Genomic DNA, 17,161 nt, shown 5'->3' with positions numbered 1-17,161 from the left:
AGGCTGAGCAAATGGAAGCATTAGATGTCGGTGAGACTTGCGGCGGAGTTAGCAAAGGTGGCCAAAGCAATGCGCCATGATGTAGTCAGATGTCCTTCCAGAGAAATTCTCTGAAAAGGCTCTTTGGAGCCTGGGTAGAGAATAGCCATTTAGAGTGGATCTAGAGAATAAAATGCTTTATTCTCTTCCTCAATTCCAAGCGGAATCCATCCTTGTGTTCATTTATGAATCCATTATTATGTTCGTGTATGTATTTTTTCTCAGTGTGCACCAAACTTTTTTCAGCGTGCACTGAACTTTGTTGGCCTTGTGAATATTAGAGTACATTTTATTGGCATTTGTAAGCATTGCAATAAATTAGACATTTTAAAAAAATACACATCTCTGAAAATAATTACTGGAGTTTTGGCTAAGGGAGAGGCATCCCCAAGAGAAGCATCAATTTCTTCTGTTGGAGAAAAGGCAAATATTTTTATGAAAACAGTGCTCACTCCACATAGCGGTAGATGTGGGAGTATACACAAGAGATGACGCAAGTTCTTTTCCCACGCAGCTGAACTGAAAAACAAGACCAATATTTGAACAGCTTATATGTCAAGGAGACATGTGCAGACTCCACTTGTTAAAATAATAATGGTATCGCGGTGCACTGAAGTGGTACTTTCATCTTCAAAGCAATTTATGAACGTTCACGAATTGACTCGGAACAAAAGATCAGAAATTGGCGGGAGGTCCTGGGTATATGATTTTAAGAAGAATGGGTGGGATAGAGATCAAAGAAACAGCCCTCCACCCCCGAGGCTTTGTTAAGTGTCCCTTGGAGCCTAAAAGGAAGCCCGTGATTCTGCCCTGGGGGGTGGTTTCTTCTGCCTGTGGAAGCTGACAGTTCAAAGGCAGGAAGAAAGGTTGTACCCGTTTTTCACCAAAGCCCACTTCCCTAGCCCCGTGTGGTCATGGTCCTAGAACCAGGGTGGGCCAGGAGACACATTCCCCACCAGGGTCCCAAGGACCACCTCACACCCAAAAGAGGGAAGAAATTTCAGCTCCTGATATGGCCTCTACCTCACTCCCATCTCCTTGGGCCAGGATGGGCCGTACAGCTTGGATCCGATGTCGTAATAGTGATTCTGGAGGCAGGTAGGGGTGGGAAGGATAGATTGGGAGCTTGGCATTGACATGTACACACGGCTATATTTAAAACACATAACCAACAAGGACCTGCTGTACAGCACAGGGAACTCTGCTCAGTATTCTGTAATAACCTAAATGGGAAAAGAATTTCAAAAAGAATAGATACAGGTATATGTGGAACTGAATCACTTGGCTGTACACCTGAAACTAACACAACATTGTTAATCAATATAAAATATTGATACTCCAATATAAAATAAAAACGAAAAAAAGCAGTGATTCTATTTACTGAGAGCCTCTAATGGGCTAGGCCCACGTCACTCTTCACTTGGATCAGCCGTTTAATCCACACAACTGCTCTTTGAGGCAAGCACTCTAATTGTCCCCATTGTTCAGATGGAGACAGTGTGGTTAAGTAGCTTTCCGAGGTCAACAGCTACAGGCCGTGGAGCTGGGACCCATTTGCTGGCAGTCAGCCTTCAGGCCTCACACCAGCAACCCTGCACCACGATGCCTCCAAATGACAGAGAAAGAAACTTCAAGTTTCTAAGCTTCAATATTCTGTGCACAATAAGCTTGTCAGAACCGCAACTCTAGGTTTGTATTCGATTGTTAGGCTGTCCAAGGTTATTTAAGAATGTTGATGCAAAGGGCAAAAAATCCTAAGTGGCCTTTGGTACATCACATACCAGGGGTGACAGGGAGTTGAGCAGTAGACTTTTTTTGTGTGTGTGTGGTACGCGGGCCTCTCACTGCTGTGGCCTCTCCCGTTGCGGAGCACAGGCTCCGGACGCGCAGGCTCAGCGGCCATGGCTCACGGGCGCAGCCGCTCCGCGGCATGTGGGATCTTCCCAGACCGGGGCAGAAACCCGTGTCCCCTGCATCGGCAGGCGGACTCCCAACCACTGCGCCACCAGGGAAGCCCGAGCAGTAGACTTTTGATCTTGACTTGCTGGGTCAGGAAACAGTAAGAAGAAATCTTTGAACTGGCCCTCGGTGAAACGTGGGCCTGCTCCCGGTCCCGAGCCGGCTGCCTGCTCTGTTCGTCCCCAGAGCTGTCCTGCTTGTCCCTGGGCCTGGGCTTTCTATTTGTCCTCTTCCGTTCTGTGCAGAGCTGTCAGCCTTTGCCCACCTGCCTCTGGGCTGAATGACTCTCAGGGTCCCAGTCACCCTCACTTCCTTCCTTTTTTCTGTTAACCTCACCTAACGATGGTGCCCGGGGGGCGGAGCTGATTCCATGGGCACCCCGTGCCTGGATTTGTTTCCGTGTGTCTTTAATGGAGTGTTTCCGGAGTCCCCACTCTGTGCTGGGCCCCTTGCTGGGTGCTGGGGCCATGGTGTGAATAAGGCAGTGTTGTCATGGAGCTTCTGGTCTCAAGGAGTCAAGCATCCCACGCGTGAATGAGCACTAATTTATCAGGGGAAACGCGCCCTATGTGTGACGACTCCAGGGAGCCAGGAGAGCCAATAGCAGGAGGTCCTGACCTCATCTGTGGGTCAGGAAAGGCTCTCTTGAGATGGTGTTTGCAGAGGACGCTGTGGAAGCAAACGAGAGGAAAGAGGGGTGGGGTGGGGGGAATCCCGGGAAGAGGCAAGGCCTGAAGTGGCGGGAGCCAGGGGGACTTTACAAAGGTTAGCGTGGCTTGAAGCCAGGGAGGGAGAGGCAGTGGGAGAGCGAAGGGGGGCTGGGCCAGGCCCTGCAGCGTTCTGGGGGTCGTAGGGCAGACTTGGGTTTTAAGCCGAAAAGCAGCGACAAGTCAACAAAGGATTTTAAGTAAGAGGGTGATAGCATCTGATTTACATTTTCAGAAGATCACCCTGGCTTCTATGTAGAAACCAGCTGCACAGGGCGGGGGAAAGGGATGCCTGAGCAGGACCCCACTGTGGCCGTGCAGTGGGAGAGGGTGGGCTTGACGAGGGGTGTCAGAAGGGATGGAGGGCACTGGAGGGGTGTTAGTTTCTACAGGCTCAAGAGAGGGTGTTTGCATATATTCTCGGTCAATAATAAATGTTTTACAAATGTCAACCATCATCATGGTTGTTATTGGTCCACGTATTTGGTTTGGAAATACATAAAGTAACATAACCTCGTTAAGGGAAAGAGCATTCCAGATCAAGAGTTGGCAAACCAGGAGCCCATCTTGTGGGCCAAAGCTGGCCCACTGCCTGCTTTTGTAAATAAAGTTTTATTGGCACACAGCCATGCCCACTTCTTTCCCTATTGTTTATGGCTGCTTTCACCTGGCGAGTTGAGCAGTTGTAACAGAGACCACATGGCCTGCAAAGCTTAAACCACTTACAATTTTACAGAAAAGTTCGCCAGTCCCTGTTCTAGATCCTTATGCTTCCTGTTGACGAAAGCTGGATTTCTTAATACTTTCTCTCTGGCTTTGCCAGTCCTGAGAGCTATGGGCTCCTCTCTCACTTCTGCCCTTGAGGTGAAGGCAATTGTCAGTCTTCCTGGGTAAAAGGACAGCTGTAGATAAGTGCATACACTAGTTATAATTCTATGTCTTCTTGTTTTACACAATAAGTAAAAATATAGAAGGAAGGCCACTGGCCCTGGTAATTTATTTTAGGTTGATGTTATGGGTAAACATACTTAGAATATTTTGACCAGACCCTACAAAAGTCCAAGTTGCTGGTAGGCACTTTAACAGAGGGTCTGCCCCATGGCTGCTGTCAGAAGCTCCTGGTTATCCAACAGGTGGGAAGCAGTAGCACACCTGTGTCTCACGAAGTGTTTTTAACATTTTTGCCCCTGATAACAGGCAGGTTGAATAGCTCAGGTTTGAAAACATTTCTCAAAAAAAAAATGGGAGGATGGGTAGCTACCAGAGAGTTTGAAATGTCCATGTTCCATGAGGCTTAAACAGACAAACATATACGCAAATGCATCCAATCACAGACATATTTTATTTGATTTTCCAAGAAGCAATGACCATCAACAACTATGGTCAGTGGGAAACTTCAAAGGGCAGAATCCCCAGCTTTATGTGACCATAGAAGGAATTAGAGCAGTGGCCTGGGGACAGCACAGGATTTAGAGGGGACAGAGCAGGATTCACCACTCACTGGCTGCATGAATTGGGGCCATTAGCGAATTCCTCCAAAACCTTAGTTTCCCCACTTGTAAAATAAGGATAATGACAGCACTAACCTCATAGGGTTGTTTCAACGAATATTCATTGGATACCTACAAGGTTCTAGGGACTGTCCTTGTTTTGGAGACTACAATGTGAATAAACCAGATAATGTCCATGCCCCTGGAGCTTCCAGGGCGAGAAGAGGCATCAGTAGTGCCCAGCAGGGACAAAGCGCTGGGTAAGTGAAGCTGGTACAGGTACAAGGATTACCCATCCCACCACATCATTACCCGTCATCACCTGGACCTTGGTAGTAACCCAAGCTTCCAGGCTTGTTGCCATCTGAGAATCGTACACAAACTCAAAGCCGGACTAGGGTGAGGGAGAGGCAACCATCTCAGATGCAAACTTTAAGGAGACCCCAAAAAACTCCAATTAATGAGACATCATCAAAATAAAAATTAATGCAGGGGGCAGAGTCAAGATGGCATACTAGGAGGACATGGAATTTACAAACAAAGCAACTGACAAAGGATTAATCTCCAAAATATACAAGCAGCTCATGCAGCTCAATATCAAAAAAACAAACAAAACACAACCCAATCCAAAAATGGGCAGAAGACCTAAATAGACATTTTCTCAAAGAAGATATACAGATTGCCAACAAACACATTAAAAGATGTTCAACGTCACTAATCGTTAGAGAAATGCAAATCAAAACTACAATGAGGTATCACCTCACACCGGTCAGAATGGCCATCATGAAAAAGTCTACAAACAAGAAATGCTAGAGAGGGTGTGGAGAAAAGGGAACCCTCTTGCACTGTTGGCGGGAATGTAAATTGATACAGCCACTATGGAGAACAGTATGGAGGTTCCTTAAAAAAATAAAAATAGAACTACCATACGACCCAGCAATCCCACTCCTGGGCATATACCCTGAGAAAACCGTAATTCAAAAAGTCGTGTACCACAATATTCATTGCAGCTCTGTTTATAATAGCCAGGACATGGAAGCAACCTACGTGTCCATCGACAGATGAATGGATAAAGAAGATGTGGCACATATATACAATGGAATATTACTCAGCCATAAAAAGAAACGAAATTGAGTTATTTGTAGTGAGGTGGATGGACCTAGAGTCTGTCATACAGAGTGAAGTAAGTCAGAAAGAGAAAAACAAATACCGTATGCTAACACATATATATGGAATCTAAAAAAAAAAATGTTCTGAAGAACGTAGGGGCAGAACAGGAATAAAGATGCAGACTTAGAGAATGGACTTGAGGACATGGGGAGGGGGAAGGGGAAGCAGGGACAAAGTGAGAGAGAGGCATGGACATATATACACTACCAAATGTAAAATAGATAGCTAGTGGGAAGCAGCCGCATAGCACAGCGAGATCAGCTCGGTGCTCTGTGACCACCTAGAGCGGTGGGATAGGGAGGGGGGGAGGGAGACGCAAGAGAGAGGGGATATGGGGATATATGTATACGTATAGCTGATTCACTTTGATATATAGCAGAAACTAACACAACACTGTAAAGCAATTATACTCCAATAAAAATGTTAAAAAATAATGAATGCAAAAGAATCCATGACGAACAAACCATCGAAATTTTAAATAAAAATGGAAATCACCTTTGCTGAATTTTCCTTTTGCCTCAGGGTCCAAGATGGCCTGGCCCCAGCTGCACAGACTCGCAGCCACAAGTCCGAGTGCGTTGTTCTGCTCTTGGGCACGCACGACCCTGTCCTGGGCTGCAGGCACGTGTCCTCACTTCTTCGTGAAGCATAACCATTAGATGGAACTCCGATGGCTGAGCGTTCCGTGTTCTGAAACCTCTTTCCCTTTCCCCTCTTTGGATGCCTCGGAAGTGGAGTTTTGCTGTGTTTTGTTTTGCTTTGTCGACATTTGCCAGAACATAAACCAGAGAACTTCCCATCGTTATTGGCTTGGCCTAGGAAAGTAGAAACATAAATAATTGAAATGGCATCCCATCAATCTAGAGACGCAGCCTCAGAGACCTACGGGCCCGGCAGGGGGGACGCGCAGACCTCACAGTCGGGTGGGAAAGAACCCAGCCTTGAGACGTGAAGCAGAAGAGCCTTCTCCTCTCAGGTCCCCGGGCGTCCTGTGAGTCTTCCTCGTCTGTAACACACACACACTCCCACTCACACGCAGATACGCACACACTCACACACACACACACTCACACACATTCCCACACACTCACACACACTCTCTCACACAGACAGACACACACATATACACAGAGACAGACACACTCACACACAGACACACAAACACAGACACACACACATCCATGTTGGCTAATTATTTGTGTTTGCCAGAAAATTGAAACTCACCCTTTTAGGGAGTTAAAACAGCAAAAGTTGAAATGATTTGTGTCACAATCAGTATATGTATTAATGCAGAAGACTGAAAAAGTAAATTGTGTGTGCATGTGTGTGCATGTGAGAGAGAGAGAGCAAATCCTCCCAAGAGCACTGAGGACCCTGATGATGTCATCCAGTGGCTATCGCGGTGCAGACGTGGGGTTCACGGCCGAGCCCCTCGCGGCTGCCGCAATGCCGGGGTTGCAGCGAGGAGCCCCCCGTGAATGCTGACATTGGGAGCAGCCCGGGCGTGGCCCGGCTTCTCAGTAACCCGGCCTGCGGACCCAGTTCACCAGAAGGGGATGGTAGGTGTCCAGCGCTTTGCTATAGATTTTGCTTCCAGGCGCGAGGCCTTCTGTGTTGCAGGCGGGAGAAAGTTCGATACATCACGTCCAAGAGGAGCCCCATGGTGATGAAAGATGGTCCAGCAGGTGAGGGGGCGGGAGGGAAGACTCGGCTTGTCTTCCTTCCCAGGGATGGAAAAGCGCACCTTAGAAATCAGTAGACGGTGGGGGTTGGTCTGTTCATCTAGAAAATTACCTGTTCATCACATGTTCACTACAGCCACTTGTGGTTGGTAATAAACTCAGGAGAGAAACATCCAGGAAGGCATAGGAAAGTTACCCTATCACCTTAGAGGCAAGTTACGTGTACAATAGCGAATAGAAGAGAGGAGCTTGCTTTGTACGAGACACTGGGGAAAAGCTTCCACAGCTGGGCCACAGAAGACACCCCACCATTAAAACCAGAATGTTAAATCCACAGGCACAGTGGAGTATGAAAAAAGAGGAATTTTAGGATAGAAATTCTCGAACTGATCAAATAGTCTGTTTGTAATATCAATTTCTCACATGACAGTATTTTTACTTTTTTATTGTGGCAAAATATATAGAAAATTTGCCTTTTTTTTTCATAAACACACTTGTCTGAGTACTTTTTTTTTTTTTTTGGCTGCGTTGGGTCTTCGTTGCTGCACACGGGCTTTCTCTAGTTGCGGCGAGCAGGGGCTACTCTTCATTACGGTGCATGGGCTTCTCATTGTGGTGGCTTCTCTTGTTGCAGAGCATGGGCTCTAGGCACGCGGGCTTCAGCAGTTGTGGCACATGGGCTCAGTAGCTGTGACTTGCGGGCTCTAGAGCGCAGGCTCAGTAGTTGTGGTGCACGGGCTTAGTTGCTCCGCGCCATGTGCGATCTTCCCCGGCCAGGGCTCGAACCCGTCTCCCCTGCATTGGCAGGCGGATTCTTAACCCCTGTGCCACCAGGGAAGTCCCTAAATGTCACCATTTTAACCATCCTAAGCGTATAGTTCTGTGGCATTAAGTACATTCACATTATTGTGCAGCTATCACCACCATCCATCTTCAGAACTTTTTCATCTTCTCCAACTGAAATCTGTACCCACTCAATGCTAACTCTCCCCCAGCCCCTGGCAACCACCATTCTACTTTGTCTCTATGAATTTGACAAGAATTTGACTAGTCTAGGTACTTCATATGAGAGGAATCGTGCAGTATTTATCTTTTGTGACTGACTTATTTCAGTTAGCATAATGTCTTCAAGTGCATCCAGGTTGCAGTGTGTGTCGGAATTCCTTCCTTCTTCAGGCTGGGAAATATTCTGTTGTATGCCTCTACCACATTTTGGGTATGCATGCATCTACCGACGGACAGTATTTTGACTTTTAGTCTCCTACATGCTAACTACGTGGAAAGGTGGAAAATAAATGAGGCGTCTGTAATGCACTTTGCATAGCTGGGAGTCATTACCCCAGGCGGTGAGTCAGTGGGCAAGCTCATCCCAGATGTCACTGCTCACGGCTGGCTTGAGAAGCGATGGAAAGAATGTGACCTAAATGTCCATTCGTAGAAAAACAGATATGATCAGGGTAATGTGGGTGGTGATGTCAGCTTTTCTGTCAAGAAGCTCCCAGCAACAGCGTCTTGAAACACCAGAAATAATGGCACCGTGGTATGCACTTATCTGACAAAGGTTTACATGCATACACTGAGCCTGCGTCCACTAATAGTGACGACGGTGATATTTAGTGTCGGGGTTGATGATTCTATTTTCAAATTAGTACTGTGTTTATTTCCGAAGAGGTACCGTCTTTCTAAGTGGTGTATCAACGCTTTTAGGATGGAAATGTTCAAAGTGCTAAATCATTGGGGAAGGAAACAGTGCAGTTTTGCTTTCTCCTTTGTTCCAGAGTCTGCCTTATTAGGGTCCTAGTAAGAGTTAAATTTCTGTTCAACTAAAAGGGAAGCCAGGAAACGGGGGCTACCAACAGGCTGACCATCAGTGGGCAATGGCTTGAATGTGTCAATCAATAAACAAGAAGCATCACTGTCTATCGGCCTGCGATCCTGTCTCTGAAACGTCCCCATTGCCTCTTTTGATAAGAAACAGGCTGCTCCCAGACCTCGCCGCCCTTGGTCCCTCACACACCAGCTTCCCTCCCCGTTGGCCCCCGTTGCAGACTGAATAGGATGCAGGTGTCGTTATTCAGGGTCTGCTTACTCAGCAGAATGGAAGGGGAAAAGAAAAGTTCACTCCACATGTGCGAGGAAGCAAATGGCTCTCCAGGGGGGAGAGAAAACCCCGGCCAGCAATTGTGTAGGAAGAGCTGTGTGCTGGGGGAATAGTTCATTCATATGAGCTAGTGAGGCAGCAAAGGGGTGATTAACATATTATTCACCTCAAATCAGGAACCTAAGGGAACCAAGAGAGGTGAATCCCTTTCCACCCCTCATGGGATCCCCCAAAGAACAGGTCCTGTCGTTTTCCTTTGCGCCTCTATGTTTATTAATAAAGAACTGGACCAATGTAGTCCTTTCAGGTGTCTTACTCACCACATCTGGGCTGAGCAGGTGAAACGATTCAGGGTTATCCCCCATCTGGGACAATTTCAAGCACATAACTCATGGAAGTCTACACCCTTCACAAACTGACCCCATGCAGACCCTGATGCAATGCAGTGGGAATGGCACACATCACCAATGCGGTGTCCTAGTCCCTAGAAGCAAGGGTTGGAAGAATTCCTTTAGAAAAGCCCATAGTTGAAGAATGCCAAATGTCCTGCTTCACTTTGGGGGACTTGAAATTCCCACCCGGCTATGAGTGAAGACATCCCATGCTCTGTGCTTTCCTGTACACTGTTCCTTCCTGTAGAAAGTTCTTTCCTCACTTCTCCCCCTAGAGATCACTTGCTCACTGTTCAAAATGCATCCCAAACTCTCTGCTCCTCTGGGAAGTCTCCGTGGGCCTCGCCAAGCATTGAATTGTGTTATCTCCCCGATTCCAAATGCATTTATTTATAGATACCTCTACTCTGCTGCTTAGAATCTGCTCACTGCACTGAAATTCTCTCTGCCCCTCTGTCTCTCCGTCTCTGCCTCCTTCTCAGAAGACACTGAGCACCTCTGGCCTGGGGACTAACTGCGTGTTTGGCAGAAGGTAGCTGTTGAATGAATGAACAGTAACTCACCGTGCACCTCCAGAAGGCCACGTGGAACTGCAGAGCTGGGACACAGAAAGGAGCAAAGCATTGATCCACCAGCTTATCAGTTCAGTTGGCTGCCGCCTGGCACAGAGCAGAGACCTGGAAAAATGGGATTTAATCAGAAGGGAGGGACTTTAGGCCTCCCAGTGCCTGGGCCCTACTGCTTTCACCACCTGCCATGCTCGGAGGAGCCCGCCTGCGGTGGGGTAAGCACACGCAGTCACCGGTTTACAGGTGTTTCCAACACGAATGTCTGCACCACATGTTTTGGGATCTCCGGGAAGCTCGGCCATCAGACGTCATGCCGCGTTCTGTTCTCGTCTGTCCCCGCCGTGGAGAATCCAGCCCTCCCCCAGCCCCTCTCAATCCGTCGCTGCCACCTTCCCCGCGCAAATGCACCCCTCAGCCTGGAAGCAAGCGGTTCAGCACAGAGCCGGGAACACCTGAACTACGACAGACTTGAGCTAGAATTTCCTACCTGAGACTTCTGGTGGCCCCGCCGAGGACCGCTATTCGGGAATAATTCTGTGCTGGGCAAAGACCAGGGGGTCCCCGATTTGTAAACGGGGACTCTTTCCTCAACCCCTTGAGGATGTTTGGACCCAGCAACTGCTGCTCCGGGGATGGGGAGGAGAGGATCGCTGAGGACCACTGTCAGCTGCGGAGCGTTAAACGGTCGCACGTGTTGCACACGCACATCATCACGGCCACACACGCACACGCAGTGCGCGCACGAGGAACGCGCTCACGTCACACGGGCGCACGGCGCACGGCGCACGGCGCACACCCAAGGGCTTCCGAGACCTGGCTGGGCGCTTCCTACAACTGGCCAGCAGGGGGCAGCATTGCGAAGGCTGGAGGTCAAGGACTTCGCGTCAGAGGCGGCGAGGATTAATTAACCGGACAGCCTGCGTCCAGTGCGTATGTGCCAGGCCCTGAGCTGGGTGCTTCGGAGCCCGCGATGAAGAAAGCGGGAACACCTCACCTTCCTGCCAAACCTCTTTAGAGTGGGCTTCATCCAGAGCCAGCCATGTGGCCGCCAGGCTGAGGCAGGAAGGGTAGGGGAGTTGCTGCCTTAGATGCAGACGCTGGGTTTGTGATGCTGGGTGAGCACGTCATCCCTGCCCCTTTCCTGGAACACGTCGTGGCCGACAGAAAAGCATCACCCAGTAGAACCGTAATGTGAGCCACATAGGCAAGCCGCATTGGTGACTTTCAGAAAGGAGAAGCAGGTGCCACTAACTTAGTGCTGTGTTCTATTTGACCCAATATACTCAAGTAGTATTTCCATGTGTGACATACAAATACCGAGCTATTTTGCATTTGTGTTTTGAAGCCTTCAAAGCCGGGGCGTAGCTTACGCTTTGACAGTGTACATCCCTGCGAGGACAGCACACCACAGGGGCTCCTCCGTGTGGAGCAGGCCTGGCGGCCGTGGGAACCACTGGGCACTCGCCCAAAGCCCCCGAGCCTGGGAGGAGGGACGAGAAGCTGCTCTGTGCCCAATCCCCACAGTACGAATCTGGTGTCGTTCAAGACTTGTCACCAAAGGACCACATGCCAGCCAAGCCCATTTCTTTTCCTCTTTCCAGTGTGCTCCCTATACCCTCCTCTGCACACACGCACAGGTACACACACACACAAATACACACACAAATACACACAGACACACACACACAAATACACACACACACAGACACAAACACACACAAACAGACACACACACAAAGACACACAGACACACACACAAATACACACAGACACACAAAGACACACAGACACAAACACACACACACAGACACACACACAGACACACACACAAATACACACAGACACACACACACACAGACAAAATGTTTGGAACCTGCAGTCCGAGTTTCCTCAGAGGTCTCTTTTATTAAAAAATAGACAACAAAGGGACAGAAGGGTGGCCACTGTGCAGAACAGGATGGAGGTTCCATTAAAAACTAAAAATAGAACTACCATATGACCCCGCAATCCCACCCCCGGTCGTATAGCCAGAAAAGATGAAAACTCTAATTTGAAAAGATACCTGCACCCCAGCGCTCATAACAGCACTATTTACAGTAGCCAAGACATGGAAGCAACCTAAAAGTCCATTGAGAGAGGAATGGATAAAGAAGATGTGGTACATATATACCATGGAATACGGCTCAGCCATAAAAAAGAATGAAATAACGCCATCTGCAGCGACATGGATGGACCTAGAGATGATCATACTAAGTGAAGTAAGTCAGACAGAGAAAGACAAATATTATATGATATCACTTATATGTGGAATCTAAAAAATAGTACAAATGAACTTATTTACAAAACAGAAACAGACTCACAGACATAGAAAAGAAACTTTTGGTTACCAAAAGGGAAGGGAGGAAGGATAAATTAAGACTATGGGATTAACAGATACACACTACTATATGTAAAATAAACAACAAGGATTTACTGGATAGCACAGGGAACTATATTCAATATCCTGTAATAACCTGGGCAACAAACAGTAACTTGAAAAGATATATGCACCCATGTTCATTGCAACATTATTTACAATAGCCAAGATATGGAAACAACCTAAGGGCCCATAGATGGATGAATGGAGGAAGAGACTGTAATAAATAAATAAATAAATAAATAAATAAATATATGGAGAGAGGTTTGGAGGAAATTCTGTTTTTAATTAGGTAATTAAACTTTCCAGATGTCTCCTCTGATGTGTGCTAGCTGGATTTGGAAGTATCTCTAAACTTCCTGAACCTCTGTTGCTTCACCTGTAAAACAGGAATAAAAGTATCTGCGTACCTGGCTCGCAGGAGTGTGGTGAACAAGGGTTTCGGCTTTGGCTGGACTGTGAAGGCTCTGAGGTCGTCGCCCGCCCTGTAAGCGAGGCTGGCCCGGTGTCACAGGCGGCGGCAGAACACAGAAGCATCCTGGGCCGGGAGGAAGGGCTGCGCAGCTGTCAGCAATGGTACTTAGCCGGGTGCCGGCGTTTTCTTGACCCGGATCCAGATCCCTAACCGCCAATAGGCACAGGGCGGAGTGAAGAGGGCCAGGTGACACCTGCCGCGGGACAGGAGCCCTGCGCTTAGGAGACGCATGTGGTCGGAGGGGCGCTCAGCCTGAGCTTGGGCCCCGAGGGACACGGTCTTCATCCCGCTGAGCCGTCAACAAACCTGCGCTTTGCCCGGGTGACAGACACTGTCTCTGTCTTTCCAGACTGTTCGTTCTGTGAACATCCTTGGAAAGCTGGTCGAGAGCAAAAGCTAGAACAAGAGTCGTCAGCAGAAGGGCAGGGGGCCCGCAGAGAGCTGTCCCCCGATACAAGCGCCACGTGCGGTGTGGGTACTGGGCGTCCGTCTGGTGCTCTTGCTGCGCAGATGCTGACAGCGGTCCCCTGTGAGGGGCGGGGCCGAGACGACCCCACTGTGTTGCTTACGCGGATGCCGAGCTGTGGCAGGAAGAGGTGAAGCAGGTGCCCCAGGCCACCTGGCTACCTGGTGAATCGCCGAGTCTAACCCTGAGAAATCTGGCCTCCGGGGCCCCCGGCAGGATGATCTCTGATGTCTCTCGAGCCCCATTCATCCCCGCGACAACCTACAAATTACAGCGCTGGAAGCACTCAGCAGTCACTGCCCTTAGAAACTTCGGAGGCGTCCGAGACTGAGCACCTATGAAAACAGGTGAGAGGTGTGCTGAATACCTGGACTGCGTCCCGGTCATCGTGCCTGCAGGGGTGGCAGAGGGCTACAGGGGCGCTCAGAACACCCAGAAGCAAACCGGGCCTGGAGCTGCCCGGGTGATGGGGCTGAGCCCGGCGGCGGGACGGGGTGTGTGTGTGCGGGGGCGCTGGTGGTCAGCCAGCCGCACTCATGCCTGCACGGCCGGAGCTGCTTTGTCCCCCAAGGATCCGTACCCGAGGGGCAGTTGCTATGCAGTGAAGGTGGCCAGGCTCGAGAGGTCGAGGGGTCTGGCCTGAGGTCTGTCTTCGTGCTTCAACAGGTGTCGGCAAGGGGCTCTCGCCCGGGAAGCGGGGAGCGGGGTGCCTGCAGGAGCCCCAGTTCCTGCCCCATCTCCTCCGGGGCTCGTGCTCGGCCTGGCCTCTTCTCCAGGCCGCAGCGTGACTGCTGATGAACTTTGATTGAATAGGGCTTTGCGAAGCTCTCCGCGTGCGTTATTTTATCTGATCCTTGTGAAACCCTCTCTGTGACAGCATGCTAGAGTCACACAGTAAGTGACAAGACGCCTATCCGTCCAAGGCCCCAGTGGCTCTAAGGCCCGTATATGCTTTTCACAAAAGGTTTCTGGTTATCTGCATATTTTCACAAATCAAGTCCGGGTCCAGCAGCAGAATCCCTTAAGAGCCTTTCTTTCGTGCCGGCCCATTGCAGCAAAGTACCTCAACCCAGATCTTAGATGAGTCGGTCTGGGGGTTCTGTTGGCGGGAAAAGCTGCCGGCCCTCCCCGCAGCCCCGAGGGATCAGATGCTCTGGACCAGCTCGCTTCTCGGCACGAGCCGACGCTGCCCTCTGGTGTCTGAACACCGGTTGGACACCTCCTCCAAGGATGCTCTGGACGGCGGCCCCCCGTCCTCCCTGGAACCACAGAAGAGAGCCCACACCTCTGAGCCCTGAGCATTGGGCCACTTCCCAGCGTCTGACCACACAGACAGCCAGACGCTTCCTGCAAATCCCAAGCACGCCTGGCCTGAGCGGGGCTGCCAGCACTCTCCAGCAGGCTCTGCTCCACAGAAGGGCTTTTTTCTCTGGTGGGGATTTGGGGACACCCTTTGCCACAGTCGGTCATCCCTGAAGGCGTTTATCCCAGTGGCCAAGGGCCAGTGTTGATATTTGGCTGGAATGCCAACTCGGATTCCATGACCCTCAAATGTTCTGCATCTCCTAGTCTCTCCCAAGTGACCATCCCTTTAGAAACCAAGGATATTTCCAAAGACATGGCTCTGAGCACTAAGAAACACAGCAGCTCCTTGTGTGAGGCCTTTGGAGAATGCCCCAAAAGCACAGATGGTCAAAGAAGGTCAGAGGAAGGCTCCGAGGTCAACTTGACCCTCAGGTATAAACGGGGCGGGTGAGAGGTGAGATATCCCAAGGCAACCAGCCCAGGTCAATCTAGCACTGATGGTTGCCAGGCAGGCATAGGGTCAAAGGGCAGAGAGCCAATCTCTTGAGCACACCCCCTCTCCGGGTGATTCTTCGTATCCCTGAAGGTCCTGACCTCAGGCATTTGCAAGTTATAAAAATTCCTGGATGCCTTGAGAGCGCACGATTCTCCCTGTAAATGCAACAGCATATAATGAACGATGGAATTTGCCCGTGTCCCAGTCAGCAGCTTTGTCACTGTCATGCTGTTAACAAGAAGCCGAGAACATTTCAAGAACGTGCACAGTAAGCACTGGTTTCTCACTCACACTACCGTGGGTCAGCTGAGACGACCCGATTTCAAGCTACAGGTCTTTGGATTGACTGGGGTAAGAATGCCATTCATTTTTCCAGAATGAGGGGCTGCTGGGGTGTATTTTCATGGCAATGGCGGTCATCCAAACATCACACCCTGTGGACCCCAATGCGCCTTTGAACTAATTGGTGGGTGGAACACACAGAGCTGTGGGGAGGCCCGTGCTGGGCTGGCTCCCTAGTCAATGATGTACTGAGACCCACCAGCTTCAAACCGGAGGATTCATGTGCAGCCTCAGAAAAATGGCCAAATGCCACTTTTCATAAATATCACTCAAGAACAGACAAAACTGTGTAACCAGCTCGCAGAGGCTGAGGAGCGGCCCAGTTTCCTAGGACTGGGAGTCTCCGCCCAGGCAGGCGCTCGCTGTTGTCATTGTGGGGTTGCCTGTGGAGATGGCCGCTCCACGGGAATCGTGGTTCTGATCCCAGAGCTCACTCGAAGCAGGTGGCCCAGCGGAGATTCTTCGATAAGCCATGAGCAAGGCATATTGAAGAAACCTGCCCCAGACAACCACCTGTTATTTTCATAAGATGTTTTCTCTCTATTGCATGTGATGGCAGGATCTAGGCAATGATTCTGTGACTTGAAACGTCTCTGGATAAAGAAAAAAATGAACCCCTTCACAGACACCATCCATCGGAGGTACCCAAACTTAATAAAGATGATCTATTGTAAATGAAATAAATTCTGCGAACTTTAGCTTGTTATCCTTCATAGTACAATCTTATGTATGTGGATTGTATCTGAACCAGATATGATATGGGCATGATTATAACTTTGACAGGGGACCCTCTGAGAGTAACAGACACTTACAATAAAGAGAGTCATTTTAAAATATTGGTATAACCTGTGTGGCACAATATTGGTGTGACTCAAACACAGAGTTCTGTCCAAGTTCATCCCTGTAGGGCTTCCCAAAGCAAAGCAACTCTCCTGACAGCTTGTATACAAAAAAGGCAGACCCTATGGTAAAATTACAAAACTCTCAAAATGAATCCTCCCAGGACCCATCTTACATTTCTTATTCTTTCCCCAATAGCCATCATAAGTTCCCCTTTTGCTTTCACTTGTAACAGAACCCTGATTATATTCAGATTCATAATGGTGTCCAACTTAAAGGATTACATTTCCCAGCCTCCCTTGCAGCTAGTTTGACCAGCTAGTGACTAAGTTCCAGCAAATGGAATAAAAGTAGAAGAGTGTAGGACGTCCTGGAAGTCTCTTTAAAGGAGGCTAACCTACCTGGGAGGAGAAGTCTTCCTCCTGTCAGCTACCTGGAAAGTGTCTGAGATGGCTGGCACTCTGGCAGCTGTCTTGGACCATGAGTTTACCTCAAGGATGGAAGCCACCACGTGAGGATGCTGGAACAGAAAGACGTAAGGAGCCTGGCTCCCCATTTGCCATGGAGCTGAGACGCTAGCCCTGGACTGTCTGCCTCTGAACTCCGTGGAAGTGTGAGAGACATAAGCTTTTATCTCATTTAAGCTACGTTGTTTCCAATTTTCTGACATAAGCAGCTGAGCCTGATTCTAACAGATGCATTTAGTGTGGTA

General features: G+C 49.2%; 2 long non-coding RNA genes across 2 annotated transcripts; both read right to left on the bottom strand.

Annotated features, from left to right (window-relative positions):
* Positions 1-3,813: 3,813 nt before the first annotated feature.
* Positions 3,814-10,295, bottom strand: LOC125963617 (uncharacterized). Its single transcript, XR_007475793.1, has 3 exons — positions 10,104-10,295; positions 9,469-9,632; positions 3,814-6,180 (listed from the first exon to the last, which is right to left on the bottom strand). It is a non-coding gene; the product is annotated as an uncharacterized LOC125963617 (long non-coding RNA).
* Positions 10,296-12,281: 1,986 nt separating this feature from the next.
* On the bottom strand, positions 12,282-14,292 carry LOC125963611 (uncharacterized). Its single transcript, XR_007475781.1, has 3 exons — positions 14,047-14,292; positions 13,570-13,801; positions 12,282-12,904 (listed from the first exon to the last, which is right to left on the bottom strand). It is a non-coding gene; the product is annotated as an uncharacterized LOC125963611 (long non-coding RNA).
* Between the last annotated feature and the right edge of the window lie 2,869 nt (positions 14,293-17,161).

The sequence above is a fragment of the Orcinus orca genome, chromosome 2 (genome assembly GCF_937001465.1).
Source record: "Orcinus orca chromosome 2, mOrcOrc1.1, whole genome shotgun sequence".
Classification (NCBI taxonomy): Eukaryota; Metazoa; Chordata; class Mammalia; order Artiodactyla; family Delphinidae; genus Orcinus; species Orcinus orca.
The sequence above is the reverse complement of the archived record's forward strand: the minus strand, read 5'-3'. Positions and strand labels throughout refer to the sequence as shown.